Source organism: Talpa occidentalis, unplaced genomic scaffold (genome assembly GCF_014898055.3).
Source record: "Talpa occidentalis isolate TD23 unplaced genomic scaffold, MPIMG_talOcc4v2.1 talOcc4.14, whole genome shotgun sequence".
In the NCBI taxonomy this organism is placed as follows: domain Eukaryota; kingdom Metazoa; phylum Chordata; class Mammalia; order Eulipotyphla; family Talpidae; genus Talpa; species Talpa occidentalis.
In genome coordinates, this window is record NW_023601433.1 from 11,086,247 (window position 1) to 11,107,824 (window position 21,578).

At 36.3% G+C, this 21,578-nt stretch overlaps 1 protein-coding gene across 4 annotated transcripts in view; it reads left to right on the forward strand.

Annotated features, from left to right (window-relative positions):
* LRRC28 (leucine rich repeat containing 28) overlaps positions 1-21,578 on the forward strand; it is a 99,437-nt gene that overhangs the window by 39,140 nt on the left and 38,719 nt on the right. The window lies entirely within an intron of this gene.

Below are 21,578 nucleotides of genomic sequence, written 5' to 3' on the forward strand. Positions count from 1 at the left end.
AAATTGTTATAAAATCTCTGTACTCACTGATAATTTTAAATGGATCAGTCTTCTGTCTATAGAGGATATAGAAAAACCAGAACCTGGACTATCTGGGGTTCCCACTCTTACTGACTACACCACTGCTGAGATGACATTGTCCTGGTCTGACAGATAACAGCACAGGCTGCGCAGCTTCAGAGGCGCTGCCTCCACTGCTGCAGGTGCAAACCTGGTCACAGGGGCTCCATGTTTGTCTTCCCTGGATATAGTTTCCAGGAAGGGTGGGTGGCCGGAATCACTGAGTCAGCCCTGGTTCATTGTTATCTCTTCCATTGTGCCTGCCTCCTCCGTGATCACGTTAGAAGGAGAACGGAGCACCTCTTTTTGAATCCCCAGACACAGAGGGTCTTCTGTCCATTGCCTCAAATAATCAAGGCTTTTCACCTCATATTACCTTCCTTGGGTAGACAGTAATTTGGAAGTGGTTTACCTTCCTGGGGAGACAGATTTTCACTGGTTCCGTGTCTGTGCTGGTGAAACAGCTAGCTAGCATGACGCTTACTAAGAAAAAGAGTCCAAGTAATTCAATTCTGGCAGAGCACCCCTTTGGTGTCACCAGGCTCTATGCCTATTTATGTATGGTCAGTAGTGTACATACATTGGCATTCTTTATAGGACCTGGGGCACTTACTCTCTCTTACTATTTCATCTACTTAACAGCAACATTTGCTGTTAATATTATAATATTTTGATAACATAATATTTGTTGATACTAACATATAATAAGTACACATTATAATAACATTGCTAAAATCATAATATTTTAATAACATAATATTTGTTGGCTCAGAGTGCCATGTATGTCCTAGAGGAAGTAAGGATAACAAAGGTGAGCAAAACTGGACCAAAGCTTCAAAGGAGCTTACAGTATTTTAAACTGTGTTCTTCTAGTACTCCACTACAGAGGAGAGAGAAAGAGTTGAGTGTACTAGTAATTAGCCATTATCTTAGTAAAGTTCTGAGTGGTTAAAATACCCAAATTTACAACTAAATGGATAGAGGGATAAAAATCTAACCATCTGCATCTCAGCTTGCTGGATGGCCACTGAATAAATTGTCTACCCCAGTGCAGAGCCTGTTCATTCAGTGTTTCTTATAGACCTAAAGTTACTTTATTAGTATCTTTGTAGTATATATAATACTTAGGTAGTAAAGTAACTTTACACTATAGTTAAATATATATTAGTATCTTGATTTCATAGTGGCATATAAATTTTTATTCAAATAGTTACTTAAAATTGCCTTTGTATACTGGATGGGATAAAACAGATTTCTCAGAAAAGCATTTTACTAACAATACTACTATACATATTGTAAAATTTGGTTATAAAGGAAGCTAAAACATGGAAATTTGATTTACAAATTTTTATAAGCTTTAAAAATTGGCAAAACCTTAGATTAAAAAGTGGCCATTAAAATTCTTCTAAAAGAAAAAAAGTTTTTTTTCCCCCCTGGGCCACATACCTTTTTTTTTTTTTTTTTTTTTTTTTTAAGATTTATTTTTATTTATACAAGAGCCGGACCACATACCTTTCTCAGTGTCTTATAACTATCGAAAATACTCCTTTTTAGGAAAGGTGTGAAGAGAAATGGCAGAAAATTTACCAAATGTCTGAGAAACAAAGTCCATCGTGATGATACTCTTAAAAGAAAAGGCAAAAGGAGAAAAGCTGGTCCCTCCAACTCAGAGAACCTTTCCATCAATCATACCACTAAGGCACGCGGAATTCCTTTCCACGAGCCATTCCTTTGTGGAATGATTTAAGAGATTTAAAAAGATTTATGATGCGCTAGCTTCATAACAGCAGTGACCCAATTTGAAGTCTTAAGGGGAATTCTTCCATTCAGTTCAGTACTGCTCCCCTTTCTGTGTACAATTGATTTTTTCCATCATTGTCTGGATAGTTACCACAAATTTGATCGTGTATGGGACCTGTTGAAGAGGATTTAAGGAAGGTCATAATGATGTGAGAGACCAAGTCTATGTCTGTTTGCATTAGCAAATAATTTGGATTTGGAGAGTCAATTATTTTTTTTTCTCTGAAATGTATATTCCATTGCAGTCTGTCACACTCACTGTACTGTTTCTACGATTATTTTTCTAAATTACAGATTTGATGAACTACTACTCCAATTAATATATTTCAGTTAAATAATTTGCCAGAAGTATTGTAGTTGCATGATAGAAGCCCATCCTGCATTCATAACCATTTCTTTCTTAGAATGCTATGAATTAGGGATATTAAAAAAACCCTGAACAATGTAAATATTCTTAATCTTTTGGAGTGGATAGTCTTGAAAACTTAAAAAAAAATGAATTTTTTTCGTCACTATAATCTATTAATGAGAATTCAGATATGTAATTTTTATTTTTATATATAAATCAACTTGAAATATTTTAGAGGTGGCATGGAGTAATTTTTATCACACCTTTTGATATCTTGGGAAAATGGGCTCATGGTTTATTTTACTTAAATAGCTCTCAAGTACTAAGCTTGTTTCTCCTATGTTGTTGAAGTGACTTAAGATACTGCATTTGTTAACCAATCATTGGGAATAGCAAGTGTTAAATAGAGACATAAACAAAAAGTATATTTTTGTGGTTAATTTATAGCTTTAGTTGATTTTCCCAACTTGATTTCAGTGTGTTGTTTTTCTGACATAATCAGGAAATTATGGTTCATGGGAAGAAATGAAATTTTTTTTTTTTTTTTTTTAAATATTAAATTTTATTTTTATATTCCCCCATACAATTGCAAACGCCCCATTCTGACCCCAATCCTTCCCCTCCCGCCCCCCACCCCCCAAAAAGTGTCTCTGGTTCATAGTTTTTTTGTTGATTTTGATTTTCACTTTCTTATATTCATTTTCCTGGTCCCTTATTGAAGTTTTCTAGATTCCTGCTATGAGTGAGACCATCCGGTATTTTTCTTTTTCTTTTTGGCTTATTTCGCTGAGCATGATCCCTTCCAGTGCCATCCATGTTGCTGCAAATTGCATGTGTTTATCTTTTTTGAATGCTGAGTAATATTCCATGGTATATATGTACCACATCTTCTTGATCCAGTCATCTATTTTTGGGCATTTGGGTTGTTTCCAAAGCTTAGCTATTGTAAACAGTGCTGCTATAAACATAGGAGTGCAGGTGCTCTTTGGAATTGATGTTTCTGTGTCCTTTGGGTAAATACCTAGGAGTGGAATTGCTGGATTATATGGAAGCTCTATGTTTAGTAGGTCCAGAAATCTCCACACAGCTCTCCATAGTGGTTGGACCAGTTTGCACTCCCACCAACAGTGCACAAGAGTTCCTTTTTCTCCACATCCTCGCCAACATTTGTTGTTGCTAGTTTTTTTAATATGTGCCATTCTCACTGGTGTGAGATGGTATCTCATGGTAGTTTTGATTTGCATTTCCCTGATTACAAGTGATGTTGAACATTTTTTCATATGTCTGTTGGCCATTTTCATTTCCTCTTCAGAGAAGTTTCTTTTTAGCTCTTCTGCCCATTTTTTGACTGGATTATTTTCTTTGTTGTTGCTGAGTCTCATCAGCTCTTTGCAGATTTTTGTGATCAGTCCTTTATCATTAGTGTTGGGTGCAAAAATGTTCTCCCAGTTGGTGGGGTTTCTCTTTGTTTTTGTTATTGTCTCTTTTGCTGTGCAGAAGCTCTTTAATTTGATGTAGTCCCAGCTGTTTATCTTTCTCTTCACTATCACTGCTTTGGGTGATGTGTCTGTAAAGATGTCTTTGATGTGCAAATCCCGTAGTGTTTCGCCTATATTTCCTTCTATGTATTTTATGGTTTCAGGTCTTATGTCTAGTTCTTTAATCCATTTTGAGTTGATTTTTGTGTATGGTGTGAGGTAGTGGTCAAGCTTCATTCTTTTGCATGTAGCGACCCAGTTTTCCCAGCACCATTTATTGAACAAACTTTCTTTGCTCCAATGCATAGTCTTTGCTCCTTTGTCAAAGATTAGTTGACCATAAATCTGTGGGTTTATTTCTGGATTTTCTATTTGATTCCATTGGTCTGTATGTCTGTTCTTGTTCCAATACCATGCAGTTTTGATGATTATGGCTTTGTAGTATAGTTTGAAGTCTGGGAGTGTGATGCCTCCATTTCCTTCTTTTTTTTTCAGTAGAGCTTTGGCTATTCGGGGTTTTTGGTGATTCCATATGAATTTCATCAATAATTGTTCTATTTCTTTGAAGAATGCCATTGAGATTTTGATTGGAATAGCATTGAATCTGTATATTGCTTTTGGTAGGATGGCCATTTTAATAATGTTTATTCTTCCAATCCATGAGCAGGGGATGTCTTTCCATTTCTTTGTGTCTTCTTCTATTTCTTTTAACAGTGTTTTATAGTTTTCTTTGTATAGGTCCTTTACCTCTTTTGTTAGATTTATTCCCAAATATTTGATTTTTTTTGTTTCGATAATAAAAGGGGTGGTTTTTTTGATTTCTTCTTCTTCAGATTTATTGTTTGTGTATAGGAAGGCTACTGACTTTTGCGTGTTGATTTTGTATCCTGCCACTTTACTGAATTGATTGATGAGTTGAATTAGTTTTTCTGTGGAGATTTTGGGGTTCTCTATGTATATTATCATATCATCTGCAAATAGTGATAGTTTGACTTCTTCTTTTCCTATTTGGATTCCTTGGATGTCTTTCTCTTGTCTTATTGCTCTGGCTAGGACTTCCAGTATTATATTGAAAAGCAGTGGTGAGAGTGGACATCCTTGTCTTGTTCCAGATCTTAATGGAATTGCTTTCAGCTTTTCACCATTGAGAATGATACTGGCTGTTGGCTTGTCATAGATGGCCTTTATGATGTTGAGGTATGTTCCTTGTATCCCAAGAATTTCAAGGGCTTTTATCATGAATGGGTGTTGCACTTTGTCGAAAGCTTTCTCAGCATCTATTGATATTATCATATGGTTTTTATATTTCTTTTTGTTGATGTGTTGGATAACGTTGATTGATTTTCGGATGTTAAACCATCCTTGTGCCCCTGGAATGAATCCAACTTGGTCGTGGTGAAAAGAAATGAAATTTTAACTGAAAGACTATAGGTTATGCACTGAAATTGATATTTCTTAAAAAAAGAATGTCTCAATATGTAAAATATTTTGTTATATTTTTCATGTTCTTTGAACCTGCTTGGTGCTACTTCATCTGTAAAATATCTTGCTTTATCCTGTTAAAGGTTTTTTTTTTTTTTTAAGATTTATTTATTTATGCATACAAGAGCTGGGATACAGGCCAGAGATGAGGGATGGGGCCGGGGTGTGCTAGTGAGAGTATCCACCAGAGACAGAGTGGGGAGCAGAATAGGCAGACTGACTGAAACACACTGCTTAGGGGAGCAGCAAGCGATACAGGAGAGTTCTGCTGCGCCATGTGGGTTTCTCCCTGGCTGGCCAGGGATGGAATTTGTGCTGCAGAGGCTGCGGATTGCTTCGTAGTGCAGTGCTTAACCCCTTGTGCCACCAGGGAGGCCCTATCCTGTTAAAGGTTTTAATTTAAGTGAAACTATCTATTCTGCAAGTAATTTTAAAGTCAATGATTATTATAGTGAGTCAAAAGCTTGATTTACCAACAGTTGATGTAATGAAAAGCAATCAAACAAAATTTAGTTTGATATGGTGGGTTACAAAATTTCACCTACCCAACATACACATAATTGGCATTACAGTTCTTTTTTAATCCTTTCTAAAAATCAACACTTTAAACAGATACTTTGATGTTTTTAAGTAATTTGTTTCAGTTTTTACTGTGTATTTATTTGTTAGGATAGTGAGAAGACAAAGTCAAAACTAGCTGTGAAGCGATGAAAGGTTAAAAACATGAGTGTCCTTCTGTGCTCTAAGAAGTATCACAAGTTAGTTGGTTGTCTCCTCTGCTTCTTAGCTGGATCTACTGATATTCTTGCTCTTGACTTATTCTAAAAAAAAAAATAATAATCTGGCAGGTCTATTTTGATGACTGTTTTCCTGTTAATTTCAAAACTTTGTTATTCTTCACTTTAATATGAACTTACAGTACCAATACTAGTCTTAGTTTTTTTTTTTTTTTAACGACCAATAATAGTTTTTGAGGAAGTGATATTATTTCCTTATGTATTTAGGTTCTAAAGCAAATCTCTTCTGTAAATGAGATAGCTCTTACTGTAATTGCATGGTCATTATAACATGTTGAAATAATGAAAAGCTGAAAGATATATGTGGATATTTAAAATAGCTGAAAAATCACACATCAATGTGTACTTTTAAAAATGTTTTCTGGCAGAACTCCATCTGCTCACCTGTGCCTATGCAGATGCTTCCTTTCACCAACTCCCTCCCTCTGCAGGGCAGCAGCCTCCCTGCCTGCCCGTGACCTGTCCCTGCCGGGGCTTCCCCTCACTCACCTCTCTCAGCGGAGGCAGCTGTCCTTGAAGCCGCCTACCTGCAACCACCAGGCCTCTCAGCAAACCTGTCCCTTTCGGGGCAGCTCTTTCCTGCCCGCTGGTATCTATGCAAGTGTCTTTTACTGTCCTATCCCTTTTCTAATAAACCTGCTCTTTAAATATAAAAAAAAATAAAAATTAAAAAATTAAAATGTTTTCCCATGAGCATTTGTTCTGCTTTAGATCAAGCATTTTTTAAGAGCATGCAAAAAAACAAATTATGATAATATTTCTTTGATTACTCAATTGAAGATTTTAATAATTAAAATTTTAATCTTTCTTGTAAGAAGTGTGTACTGTCCTTCATGAAAAATACGAAGTTCACATGGTGTTCACAAGGTGTGAACTGTGACTCCAGTAGAAAGGCTAGCTGGTGACAGACACACTTGAGCTAGAGGGAAACTGTTTTTGCCTGTCCCACCCTCTTTGGACTTGCTTGTGCTCTTCACCGATGCTCTTCTTAGTGGTTGTGTTATAGGGCAGGGAGAGGGGCAGCCCAAACCCCGCAAACCTGCCTATTCTAAATGGGTTCTGCCATCTGCCGCATCAACACAAAACATGAGACTTTAATGGGAAGGAACTTTAATACAATTAGGAAACAATATAGGAAAGGCAAAGAATCTAGTTTCTAAATCAAGCACCCAAAGTTACCCATCCCCTCGTGGGTAAAGCTCCATCCAAATGGGATTGGCCCAGAGCAAGGCCTCCAAAGCCTGCCACAAGTCTAAAGCTTCTTCCAGTGGGGACCCACAGAAAAGGGTCAGAAACAACCAGACAAGCCCAGAAGGAAAAGAGCAAAATCAAAATCAAGATAAAAGCTGCCATTGTCACCTCCCCATGGGTCTCACCCACATCTGTGTCACCCAGTCCACAACCAAAAGACAAGCGCAGTTTCTTAACGTGTCTCTAGGCTCCATGTGCCTCCTCCAGGTCTCCTTCTGGCTCCATCCTGCTTCCTTCCTCAGTCTCCTCTGCCGCTTCTTCTCCCCCTGCTCAGCTCCACCCTCCCTTGGATGGGGCAGGGAACCTGGAACCTCCCCCTTTCCTGGGGACCACCCTGTTACAGTTGGAGTTGAGTAAAAGAAGGTAATGACTCTAGGTGGGGTAGGTTCATATCAGATCCAGGAGCATTTCATTGGCCTATAGAGATCATGTAAATACATATATGGAGATTTGATGAAAGGATACAAGCAATTAGGATGGTTACTGGAAGAATTCTCTCTGTGGCTTCTTTATAAATATGAATGAATTTATTGCTAAAGGTTAGGAAGTAAATATAGTAAATATTTGCTATTTTTGGTTATGGTTGATAAACCTTTCTGGGCCTGTTATAATATTCAGATTTTGTTATTTAATTTTCCTATAATTTCTAAATTCTGGCATTTAAATACATGTCATCTATATAAACACAGATTTTGTAGAAAATAAAGTATTTCAAAGTTTTTGCCCTTTCATGAAACTAAATTACTACTTTGAAACTTAGCAACCTTTAATAGAGATATAAGAAAAATATCTTTCAGATATAGCTAGAACTAAAATTCTCCTTACACCTTCAGGATTCAAGCTTTAGCTCTTCTGATAGAGTATAACCCTACCTCACAGATACTGCGGGTTTGTTGCAGACCATTGTAATAAAGAGGACAATGTAATAAAGCAAAAAAATATTTTATGACCTAAAAATGCTGATTATCACCTGGGCCTTCAGCAAGCCATAATATTTTTTCTAGTTGAGGATCTTTGATATTGATGAGTGCTGACTGATCAGGTGGTTATTGAAGGTTGGGCTGGCTGTGGCATGGTCTTAAAATAAGACAACAATGAAGTTTGCAGTATTGATTGAGTCTTCCTTTCACAAAAGATTTCTTTGTAGCATGTGACACTTTTTGATAGCATTTATTCTCTGTAGAACTTCTTTCAAAATTGGACTCAATGCTTTCAAACCCTGCCACTACATATCGACTAAGTTTATATAATATTCTAAATCATTTGTTATCACTTCAACAATGTTCACATAACATCTTCACCTGGAGTAGATTCCATTTGAAGGAACCACTTTCTTTGCTCATTCCCAGAAAACAACTCTTCATTCATTATTGTCTTATCATGAGCTTGTAGCAATTCTATTATATCATCAGGCTCACTTCTAATTCTCTGGCTATTTCTACAACATCTGGAGATACTTTCTCCACTGAGGTCTTCTGTGTACTTCCCTCACAGTTAGTTGTCCATGTATTTTGGAATCAACTTCTTCCAATCTCCCATTCATGTTGATATTTTGACATCTTCCCTTGAATCAGGAATGTTTTATATCTGGAATAGTGAATCCTTTCCAGAAAATTTTCAATTTACTTTTGTACAAATCCACTGGCAGAATCAGTATCTTTAGCTGCTATAGCCTGTGAAATTTATTTCTTAAACAATAAGACTTGAATGTCAAAATGACTCCTTGATCCATGGGCTTCAGAGTGGCTTTTATATGAACACACATGAAAACAACATTAATATCCCCATACATTTCCATAAGCACTCTTGGGTGATCAGGTGCATTATCAATGAGCAGTAACATTTTGAAGGGATCTTTTTTCCTCAACAGTAGGTCTCAACAAAGGACTTAAATTACTCAGTAAACCATTTGTAAATGGGTGTAAACATCCAGGTTTTGTTGTTCTATTTATAGAGTGCAGAGTAGATTTAGCATAATTCTTTTTTTTATTTTTTAAAGATTTCTTTTATTTATTTATTTATTTATTTATTTATTTACATTTATTTATTTATGCAAGCACTGGGTACAGGCAGAAGCGCGGGAGGGTGAGCGAATTCACCAGAGCCAGAGCGGGGAGCAGAGCAGCCAGAAGGATGGAAGTACACTGCTGAGGGGAGCAGTGGGCGGCAGGAGAGGTCTGCGCGCCATGTGGGACCCTCCTCCGGTGGCCGGGGAAAAGCCGGGGATCGAACCTGCAGTGCAGAGGCTGCGGGCAGCTTCGCAACCCAGCGCTCAACCGCTGCGCCACCAGGGAGACCCTAGCATAATTCTTAAGGGGCCTAAGATTTTCTTAAATGGTTAAGTGTGAGCATTGGCTTCAACTTAAATACAATAGCACGGTAGCCCCTAACTAGAGAATCAGCTTGTCCTTTAATGCTTTAAAGCCAGGCGTTGACTTCTCTCTAGCTATGAAAATCCTACATGCTATTGTTTTCCAATTAAAGGCTGCTTTATCTGCAGTGAAAATCTGGTGTTTAATGTAACCACCTTCATCAATGACGTTAGCAGGACCTCTTGGACAACTTGCTGCAGCTTCTCCATCAGCACTTGCTGCATCACTTTTCTACCTTTATGTTGTGGAGATGAAGCTTAAGAACTCATGAACCAACTTCTGCTAACCTCCAACTTTTCTTCTGCAGCTTCCTCGCCTCTCTTAGCCTTCAGAGAATTAAAGAGAGTTAGGGCTTGGGCTTAAGGGAATGTGATCTCTGATTTGATATTTTATGTAGACCACTAAAACTTTCCATATTTGCAATAAAGCTGTTTTGCTTTCTTATCATGTGTATGTTCACTGGAGTAGTACTTTTAATTTCCTTCAAGAACTTTTCCTTTTATTTACAACTTACCTAACTGGTGCAGTAGGTGTGGTTTTTGGCCTGTCTTCTGCTTTCAACATGCCTTTCTCACCAAGCCGGATTATTTCTAGCTTTTGATTTCAAGTGGTTTCATATGGGACTCTTCCTGTCACTTGAACACTTAGAGGTCATTATAGGGTTATTAATTGGCCTAATTTCATTATTGTGTCTAAGGGGTTAGGGCAGCCCAAGGAAGTGGGGAGAAATGAGGGCACACTGGTCGGTGGAGCAGTCAGAACACACCAACACTTGCCCTTTAAATTCACTGTCTTATGTGAGCTGGTTTGTAGTACCCCAATTACTATAGTAACAGCAAAATCTACTGGTCACAGATCACTAGGGCAGGTACAATGATAATGAAAATGTTTGAAATGTTGAGAATATTACTGAAATGTGGCATAGAGACATGAAGTGAGCGCATGTGGGAAAAATAGCACCCAGAGACACTGCATGCAGGGTGGCCGCAACCTTCAGTTTGAAAAAAAAGGCAGTATTTGCAAAGCAAGATATCGGGATGTATTTAGAATACTTTAAGGAATATTAATGAGCATCTGTCTTTTCAGTACTCTTTAGTATGCTAATTAGGGGCAAGTAATCTTTGGAGAGGAAAATCATATATTTTCCTTCTTTATTTTTATGTCTGTTATAAATTACTCTGAAAATAAATAGTGACTTTGCTTTCTTGAAATCCTTTGTGCTTCTCCATTCAGTTCTTGCATGCTCTACTTAGTTTCTCTAAACAGCATTCTGTATAAAATGATAGTAAATCTTTGTAAAACTTGTGATGAATAACTTCCCATTTCTGCCTCACCGCTTAGAAAAGACAGTAGTATTTAGTATCAGTCACTGAGACATTAAACCTTGAGTGGCAGTAGTTCATCTGTTTCCAACATCATGATTAAGACTATTCAGAAGACTACTTTTGTTAAATGTTTTTATTTCTCCCTTCATCTTCATTTAATTATTTTTTAGTATTGCTCCTTATTAGGCTAAATTACCTTGGTATCTCTAATTAAAAATTAAATATCTTATAATGATCTGGCTTTTAACAAGACACTCAGACTAATGATGCTGCGCCTTTTCTGTTTGCTGTTGGCCCAGACATTATTGCCCGCTTTGGTTTCCTAATTTAGTAACAGAAAGAAAACTATGCAGGACTGGGCAGGTTTGGTATGCTGGCACCCAGCCGCGAAGCATGTGTTTCATAAGTAAATGGACCAATAGGGATTTTCGGAAAACACAGATTAGGTTACATGAGCTTTGCACTTTGCAAATCTCTAACTATTTAAAGGAACTGGGCTCACCCACTGCCACCTAAATAGAAATCAGTTTTATTTAAACACACATACACATTATATGATGTATTGTTTCCTTTCCAAAAATTACCCTTCATTGTTGTGATTTTAGTTGCATATTTTTGCTGAATTTTAAAATAAATGAACTACTGACATTTCTTTTAGTAAATAATGCATCAGAATTAGTTAACTCTGTCTAGTTGTTTTATGCATTTGTAATAACTCTCAAAATAGCTTAATATAAAAGAGTCGTAATATGCAATATGCAGTGTGCTTCTGTGTGAGGAGAAAGAAAGCTCTGACAGATAAAAAAATTAAGCACCTGGTTTTACTCACTGGCTCTGATGCCCGCCGGGCTGTGCAGCCTGGGCTCCTTGTGGCTGCCGCTCTGCAGGTGCTACCAGGATTCTAGGTGGGCTGTGTCGTCTTAGGGTTTCACAAGGCTGCATCAGGGTTTGGTTGAACAGGCTGTGGTCTCATCTGAGGCTTGACTGCAGAAGGACCTGCTCCTTACAAAGGATGCATTAATACTGTTTCTTGTGGAGCAAAAATGGTTGAAGTCATATAAAATGTTAGCCTGCTAGCAGGGAGTTCTTCACTACTTCTGCTGCTAAGGGACCAGATGCTATCAACGAATGTTGCCCTGTGTTTTGTAGAATCCCTCCCTTCTTACCTCAGCTTTGAATAAATACACTTAGCCTTTGGAGTGTAAAACGTGTTTATTTCATTCTGTAAGATTTTTGGTTTACAGTCTGTGTGTGTTTGTCGCTATTGTCTGGCTCTTCATTTTGTTGCCACTAGTAAACACATGAATTAGGCCTGTTAATGGTTTTTTCCCTTACATTTCCAAATTTACTTATAATTTTGCTCTTAATTCAGTGCAAAGATGAAATATTACAGATTCATTGTTCATTTTAGAAAATTAGTTTCAGACCCAACTGCTGGTTTCAGAAACAAAACCGCTCTCAGTCATGTAAATCTCCGGTTTTTCCAAATTCTATCGTTGGCTGATTAATTTGACCAAGTCTTCCTTTTTATGACATTCAACTAGGAGAAGCTGTCTTTCAAGAACTTTTTAGTACTTTCTTCCACAAATTCTATTTGTCTGTTTCCTCATGCGTTCTGCTTTACTTAGGACTTCTGTTTGCAGAATTGGCAGACTGGATAAATCAAACCAACCCTCCCATTAGGGAAACTGGAAAAACTGGAGGGGGAAAAAAAATCTGTCTTTAAGGCATTAACAAGCCAACAGGTTGTGAAGAATTCCCAGGTCAAAGAAACTGATCTTTACAATCTGTTTTCCACTGAAACAAGCCTGACATGGTCGGTTGAAGCACAGCATGTAGAAGATGCACCTGGGCTATCCTGTGCCAGGAAACGAACCCAGACACTGCTGGGGGTCCTGTGAAAATAATACAGTAGTCTGGGGTGGGGGGGGGGCACCAGACAGTTTGACTATTAAAAAGAATAATGATTGAAGTAGCTTGAAACATCAGATATACAAACTTCTGTGAGTTCATTTAGATTATTTGTTGAGCCATTGTCATCATACTTTTACTTAATTCTTGGATATAGCTTCCATTGCTTCTTTGAAAACAGTTATAACAGCTGCTTTGAAACCTTTGCCAAGTTCAATATCTGGACCATTCAGAGTCAGTTTACATTGACTACTTTTTTTTTTCTCCTGGTTCTGGGACACATGTGGCTGTTTCTTTGCACATCTCATATTTTGTTGTTGAAAACTGAGAAATATAAGTAATATAGTATGGCAATTTTGGATTGATGGCTTTTTTTTTTTTTTTTTTTGAGTGTTGTTTTTATGTATTTATTTTGTGCTGCTTTTCTGGATTCTTTCCTCCCTCTGTGATGTACAGCTTCTAATGACTCTACTCAGATTTTCGTCTTGTTTTTAAATTTTTAACCTGACTTCCAAGGGGTTGCCCTTGTGTCTATAAAACAGGATAGCCACTGATTTGAAAATGGATTTAATCAATCACTTCCAACCTGTAAGTCTTCTTTCTGATGAGCATTTGGACTGGGCAGTGTATACAAAGGCAATCAATTACCACATCTGCCATGGCTTTTACTTTTTGTGGACCTCTTGGGTCTTCTGCAAATTGCGCCATTTCTCAGTTGTCTAAGGATTTGAATTGAACATATGTAGCATTTAATTGACTCTTATTTTTCAGAATCTCCCAATTGGATGTTCAGCCACTCATTCCCACTGCATTTACAGTCTCTGGCTTAGCAAAATAGGGCTGTGTATTTTCCTCATTCTTTTCCTACAAAGTTTGCCACTTTTAGTCGAAAAGGATGTGGGGTTTTATCCCCCTGCCCTGAATCAAGGATGCCCTCTCTAGCTGCCAAGCTGCTGGTGGTTTTCACGGTCAGCTCTGCCTTGGTAAACTAACATTCTTGAGATTGAATGGGGAGAAGGATGAGAGAGACATCATTCTAAACAGGTCAAAGCTATAGGTTCTCACTATTCCTGTATGAATCTATAATAGATTTTTAAGAATAAACACTTCTGAATTTCTTATCTGCTTTGGTTGATTTACAGACCTTGTATTCATTGTTTTTTAAAGTTTTCACCTGTATTTATGCTTGTTTTTGTGGAAAGATTTCACTGAGCTCTTCATACTACTCTCAGCCCCTTCTCTTTTTAAGTATTCTCAAGCCATTTATTTAATTAGCTATTTAAAATGTTGAATGGACTCTACATATTTAGCTGAGTTTTGTGGAATCCCTATTTCTATCAAGAATTTTATGATAATATTTCCCCATTCCCTGATTGTCTCACTCTCCTATTCTGAAGTTCTCGGAGAAAGCCCCATATCCATAATTATTGACAAAAAGCACTGAGGTTAGTATGTTGGGATCCTCTTTCTCTGGACATATAAACTGTTTTAAAATGTGTGAAGTCTTAGGCCTTTACTTAACCTAGGATTTAAGTCCCTCTCTAGGATGTTTGAATATCACTCTATTTGTTATTTGTTAGCTAATTATTTTTGCTTCAAGCATAGGTTGAGGAATCTTTCTGCTATTCTTTGCATTTTTCTGAAGTGTAGCTCATTTGTGACAATGGGATTTTCCTCCATTCTTTCAGGTTCGTGTCTAAAACTATAATTAAATACAAATACAAATATTGATTATAATTTTCTAAAAAAAACCCCACTACAATGATATACACAACTTTAGGCCTTGGATTTTATTTACCCCTTTTTATCAGTTTTTTTTAAAATTCTTTTTATTCCAAAGGAATACAATAATAAAAACTAAAAAATATTTTTTGTAGATTTTCAAAACTCTTTAAAGGATAAGAAAATGATTTTATCATTAGATGGATTCAAAAGTAATCATGTAATTTATATAATAGTTCACAGAGGAACAGAGTATAATTTTAAAGTTGACTATATTGATTTATGTGATCTGATTGTCTTGCTGAGGACAGTAGCAGATCAATGGACAATAATAATACCAAGACAATAGAAAAGTAAATTCATTTATTTTATTTTATTTTTTAGGTGCTACTGTTCCTATATTGTTTCTGTGATGCCAAGAGATCTTGGTGTTTTGATTAAATTTCTATCTAATTAAATTTCTATCTAATTGCAGACTTAAAATGAACTTCCAGTGGAAAGTTGCTACTGTTTTAAATTTTTTATGGAGGGAAACAGAGTCCATTCACTTGCAGCTGTTGGTATTTCTGTGCCTACAAGTTTTGTCGTTCTTTTTCTTCCACTGTTCCATTAGTTCCTATTACAGAGGGGCATCGGGAAGCTGAATTTTAATGCATTGCACAGCGGGCACCCAGGGGTATCCTTCAGGTCAAACCCTAAAATTCCATTGTGCTGCCTCATTTAAGGGGAACAAAAGCTTACCTACAAAAAAATCTGTGATATAGATAATCACAAAAATATAAAATGAAAATCTGTAAGTGATCTCCTTGAATCTTGCAGAATGATAAAGGATATTTCAAAGTAGTAATTCATGTATTGACACAAAGCAATTATAAACATGATAAATTTTAGAATAAATGCTTTTACATTTCAAAGATCGTATATTTGAAGGAGAGAGAGATGCATGCCATTTCCCTCTAGCAGTTAGTTGTCGTGTAATTCCCTCTTAGCAATATCTGGCTTTTTCTTTTGTGATATTCTCAGTGACAATGTTGCTAGGTACCTCAAAAGGCCAAATTGACTGTTTGGTTAGTTACCAAAAAGTAACTGGTAAGTAGCTTACTCTAAAGAACATGTAACTAGAGTCTCCGAATAGAGCACTAGGTAAAGCATGAAAGCAATATGAATTTCTTTTTTGAAGTATTGTCTAACATTTTTAGATTTCTGTTGGGAATTAATTGGCAAACTTGACATCCAGGTATAAACATTTAAGTCAAATCATAGTTTTCTGCGCTGTGTCTCAGATTTCATGAGCTTTGAATTTTAAAGCTCCTAAATTTATAATGGTTAATTAGCTTTCATAACTAAGAGAACTTCTTAATTGCCAGTTTGATTTTATTAACTTTAAAATAAAGTTCTTGCATATTGCATTTATTAAAACAAATGCATAATTAATAGAGTGTCTCAGTTACCTTTCTGATATTGTTAATTTTATTTTCTATTATGATGATTTGTTATTAAATATAACCTACCACACATTCAAAGTTATGAATATCTAGTAAACCCCTATGAGTGAGGACAGTTTTCTTCTATGCTAGCAAACCCTAAGTAATATATTAAAAGAGGTATCCCTTGGAAACAACGCAACTGGTGAAAAAGTTCCAAAGCAAGTCTCTCCCAGCACCTGTTTAACTCATGACATCCTTGGATACATGTGTCTGCCATCACCAGAGGGAGCACGTGTGCAAGGAAGCATGCATCCTCGTGCTGTGTGATAAGGGAAGTTCCGGCCCTGTTGGAGTCACACAGGTAGCCACTCCCTTCATCTTATTGAAGCTTAATATGAACCAAATTCAGACTCTAGACCATCATATGGATCAATTAAGGCATGAATTTGGTCTTTCCAGATAGAGGAATTTGTTTAGTATACCTTTCTACATGTGAAATGATTTAATAGTTGGCCAAATATACCCACATTCTAAATTCATAAAATCAAATCATTGTTAAATCCTTTAAATTAATTATCCTTGAAGATACACGTATTCCAACAAGGCTCTGTGGTTTCCAAATTGTGATAAGATCTCCTGGTAGAGTTTCTAAATAATTCCAAAAACAACTGAGCACCATTGTTATAAGAACTCTCCTGAGCTGTCATTGAACGTATTCAACATAAGTTATTCTGCAAATGATACTCTTGTTTAAACTTTAAAAAAAAATTTTTTTCTGGATTTGCTTTCAGAATTTGAGGCATGTTCTTCTCAAGAAAATTAGTGGTAGAAAATCCTTACCCATCTTAGGATGCCTTTGATTTCTAAAATCCAGTAATTCTATATCAAGATCTGAAGGCTAAAATTTCAAAACAAATTTCAAAAAACAGGAATGAAACATCATTGGATTAGCTTTGCTGACTGATGACCTTAAAGGACGATATTTATTTGATTACATAACTTCTGAAATTCTTGTTAAATTATTTTATTGTCATTCTTTCTGAATTATGTACATTTTGTTTCTCTAAAATTTTACCAACTGTGTCGTCATCCACAAGAAATAAAATGTGTAATAATCTAGGGTTATTTCATATGTAGGAAACTACTCTTCTATCGTTAATCTCTTTTCTAGAAAACCCCCATCATTTGCCTTCCCAGAAATAATTATAATACATTGGGGAACACTTAAATTATGTGTAGTATGCAACAGACCTCTGGCAGTCTTATATGTCATATCCCCTTTCTCAGGGATTCTTGATTTGTCTCATATGTCCACAACAGTTGTAATTTTGCTAAACAAATTTGAATTATAAATTGTGAGTCTTGTGTGTAAATTGCTAGTCTTGGACTGTGGTCATTGAGCAAGTGAGATAGCTTAAGTGATTCATTAATTAATTCCAAGAATATTTACTGAGTCAGTGCCATGTGTTGGACACTGCTAGGGGCTAGGAATATGGCAGTAAATAAGACAGTCGAATCCCCTGCTCTACATAAATCATTTCTAGTGGCACACACTATGGTTTAATAGATAAGTAAATAAATAATCAAAATAATTAAAGATTGTGGTTAATTCAGGGAAGGAACTAAAAGAGGATACTATACTTAGAAAAGAGGGGACCTACTTAATTAGAGAGTCAAGGGAAGGCCTTTTTGAAAATGCTATGGTAAAGTTCTGAAAGAAAACAAGAGAGAGTCCACAGTTTGAGGAGTTTAAAACAACTTCCCTGAAGAGACAGTAGCAGATTCAAAGGAAAGGAAATAGCCTGACACTTTGAGAGAAAGAAATAGCCTGAGGGAAGAAGTACCCTAACACGTTCTTGGGCCAGAAAGGGCAGAGTAATTGGAGTGTAGTGAGGTGACTTAGGGAGGAAGGCTAGGGTTGAACAGGGGGCCTTATTGCTAGTAGATTAAGATTTTATGCACATACAGCAGGAATTCGGGGCAGAATTTGGATAGGGAAGGAACATGATCTGATTCATGTTTGAATATCACTTTGACTTCTGTGTCAAAAATGAATCGGAGACAAATTCCATGCATGATTTGTAGGGTGGCCTGTCCTGGGGCTCTCTATTTGTCTCTACTCCTAAAGGAAATGACAAGTTATCATGGAGCTCCCAGATTTGACCATTCCCCATTTCATAAAAGGGCTTATTATATATTTCTTTGTTTTAATAAAAATGATTTAAAAGTTCTTAAGTATAAACTCTTACTACCTGCTCTGTGAAAGTGTTTAGAACCACGTGGAAACGAGGTCTTTTTTAGACAGGCTACTTAAAAAACACATGGACAATAATTAAGGTATTAGGTTTTTCATTTGCATGTCAGATAAGCAGATTAAATTCCCTTTAAAGGAAATACTAATTTAACCATTTGTTTTGACTTTGGAATATATCTGTCTAGGATTTGATCTCAGCTGTCTCAAATAATATCTAAGAGGTTAAAAGTGTTATCAAATTATGTGGGATATTTCATTTACTCACTTGAGGTAGGTGTTATTCTGTCTTTTTTTTTTTTTACAGGTGATTTGTTTTTAAACATGAAGCCAATTACTCAACCCAAAGTTGTATAGCTAATAAGTAACAGTGTTATGGTTTGAACCTCTTTCTATTAATATATACCAGAGTATGTACTTTCTTCAGCCCAGTCCAGAGGAGGAATATAAGGAGGGACACTTACGATATATAGAATGGAATTTGGCATTGAAATATCTTTTATTTCTCTGTATGCTCTCCTAATCTGGTATGCTTTGGAGCTCAAATTAGAGCTGTTTTTAGCTGTCCTGGAAAAAGTCAGTGTTTGAAAATACCAAGCCTTGTTATTGACTCTCTGTGGTCATTGTCCTGGCATGGAGTGGGTGGCTTCCTTCCCGTTCCCATTTAAATTTTAGGTTAGGTCAGTGTACATCAGCAGAGAATGATGGTTTAAAGGAAACTTACTGTTTTCTTTTGAAATCGGCACTCTAATGTTATTTTTATGCTCCGCGCAAGTAATAATTATGTGGCAATAATACAATCATTTCAGGATACTCTAAGTAGTTGAAAAGTTTTAAGGTATTGTATATTTAGCATAAAACTAAAAATGCAAATTACTATGAAGTCAGGCACACTAACTTTGAGTATACAAATTGGTATTCATACCCTAGGGATTGGAGTATAGAATTACAAAAAGAAGGCTCTGTAACTCTGCATTAATAATTCTACATTAATTTCAAGTTGACATAATGTTTCTAAGGTGTTAAATGTATTAATGATAAAATCCATTATAGGCAATTTTATTAAAAATAGCATAATACCATGTTGAAAAAGACATTAGTAACGCATTATTAGAAGCTAAACAGCTAACAAACTAAATTAGATGCGTTTATACCAAGATTATTCTGTTACTTACAATGTTCTGATAAACAATATGTGGAACTTTCAAAACTTTGCTTTAATATACATGCTATTTTTAACTTTCAGAAAGAATTTTATACTTTTTGTATTAGTATTTTTATTTTAACCTAAAGGAAAATTCACCCTTTGAGGTAACTCTCACCATGATCAAATATAGAAGAGCTCCAACATCCTGAAATACTGTACTCACCTGCACACCAGCTTTCATCTATGCCACGCCCTGTTCCTTTATATTTCTATAGTTTTTCCCTTTCCATAATATCATACAAATGGTGCTATTTATACATACCCTTGGTGTCTGATATTCTGCTGCATTATCACTTGAGGTCAACCATGTTGCATGTGTGCATAGTTTATTCCCTTTTATTGCTGAGTAGTAGTTCATTGTAAGGAAATACCAGCATGTCGATTTATCTACTGAAGCACATTTATTTTTCATTTTCAAAATTGTTTTGGCTTCTGCAGGTATTTCTTTGTATTTGAGGTTGCTTGGTTTATCTAGGCTATTCTTTGCATTTCTAATAAAAATTTTAAAATCACCTTATTAATTTCTACTAAAAAAGAAGCCTTCTGGGGTTTTGCTATGAACTGTGTTGCATCTCTAGGTCAATTTGGAGAGCATAACATTGATATCTTATCCATGTTAAATCTTCAAAATAAACATGAAATGACTCTCCATTTAGATTTCTAAAATTTTCTCAACAATGTTTTGTAGCTTTCAGCAGCTAAATTTTGCTCTTCCTTTGTTTATCCCCAAATATTTTATTTTGGGGTGATACTGTAAATGGGATTATTTTCATATTATTTTTCTTTCATGTTTTCAAGTTTCCATCTTCTTCAGTGAATTTTGCAATGACTTCTTCAACCCCTCATCTAGCTCTTGTCTCTGAGCTCCTACCATACATTTTCTCTTGTATGTAATATGATTCTCAATGGCAGATATCTTGTCTCGTTCTTCTCTTAGCCCCAACGCCATAGTGTGTAGCTGATTAAATGTACTTTTGTCTCATTTCACTTCTATAATCTCTTCACAAAGTGAATTCCGAAGTCTCTAGTTTTTTCTTCTTTTTATTCAATTCTAAAATGATAATTCTTTCCTCAGTTCCCTCACTCCCACATACCTCAAATCATAAGTGATTTTTTTTGTCTGCGAAATAGGGAGGGAGGCGGACTTAACGAGGTAAAGTGCTGTGCTAACAGAGTCGAGAGCAAAACTGACTCCCATATGTCTCAGTTAGGTTCCAGTATGACAAAACTCTCTATCATCATACTGTCCAACTGCCCATCTCCAAATATGCATTTTGTTCAGTATTGATCAGAGAAATTGGGTCATAAGTTGTGAACTTCCTAGCACAAATCCCTTGCAAATATTTGAAAAGCAACTAGAAATTAATGTATTTTGCTTTTATTTCTATTGTATAAAAGTAGTTATTAAAAATATTCCTATGAATAGTAAGTCTCTAACAAAGATCAGCAAACTTTTTCTATAACTGGGGAGATAGTAAATATTTTAAAGCTTTGCAGGCCACATATGGTCTCTGTCATACTTTTTTGTTTTTGTTGTTGCTTTCCTCCCTTTAAAAAATGTAAAAACCAGTCTTAGCTGTGGGCAATACAAAAGCGGGCCATGGGCCAGAATTTGTCTGTGAACCATGGTTTGCCAGCTCCATCTGTAGCAATAAGAAAAGCTGATCTGTGTAAGTAAGCGTCCAAGCGGACAGAAGATTTTCTATCCAATAGAGAAGGCATTGCCAATACTAATCAAAGCCCTAGATAAACTGGAATGTGCCCAGGGATGTAGTCACATGGAACATGGGAAACCGTCTCCTAAGAGGGGTGGCTGGTGGAACCGAGTCAGGATTAGAGCAGCCGAGAGGTGACAGCCCAGTGGTTCTCAATGTGGAAGTTCCATGATGCAGAAAGAGTGGACTTGCCCTCCATAGGGCTTTCTGTAGAGCCTCAAGTGTACTGTCCTAGGACAGAGTAAATGTCCTCCCTCTTGAGATTGCTCAGCAGAACTTCCTCTGCCCAGAGATGCTTCATGGTGATTTTCCCTGAGAAAGATGAAGTAGCTTATAAAGAACATCCCAACCTTCTAACTTAGTGCTTTGGTATTTGACAAGGACATAATTATACTCACCATGGAACAGATTGCAACTGTAGACATCAATGA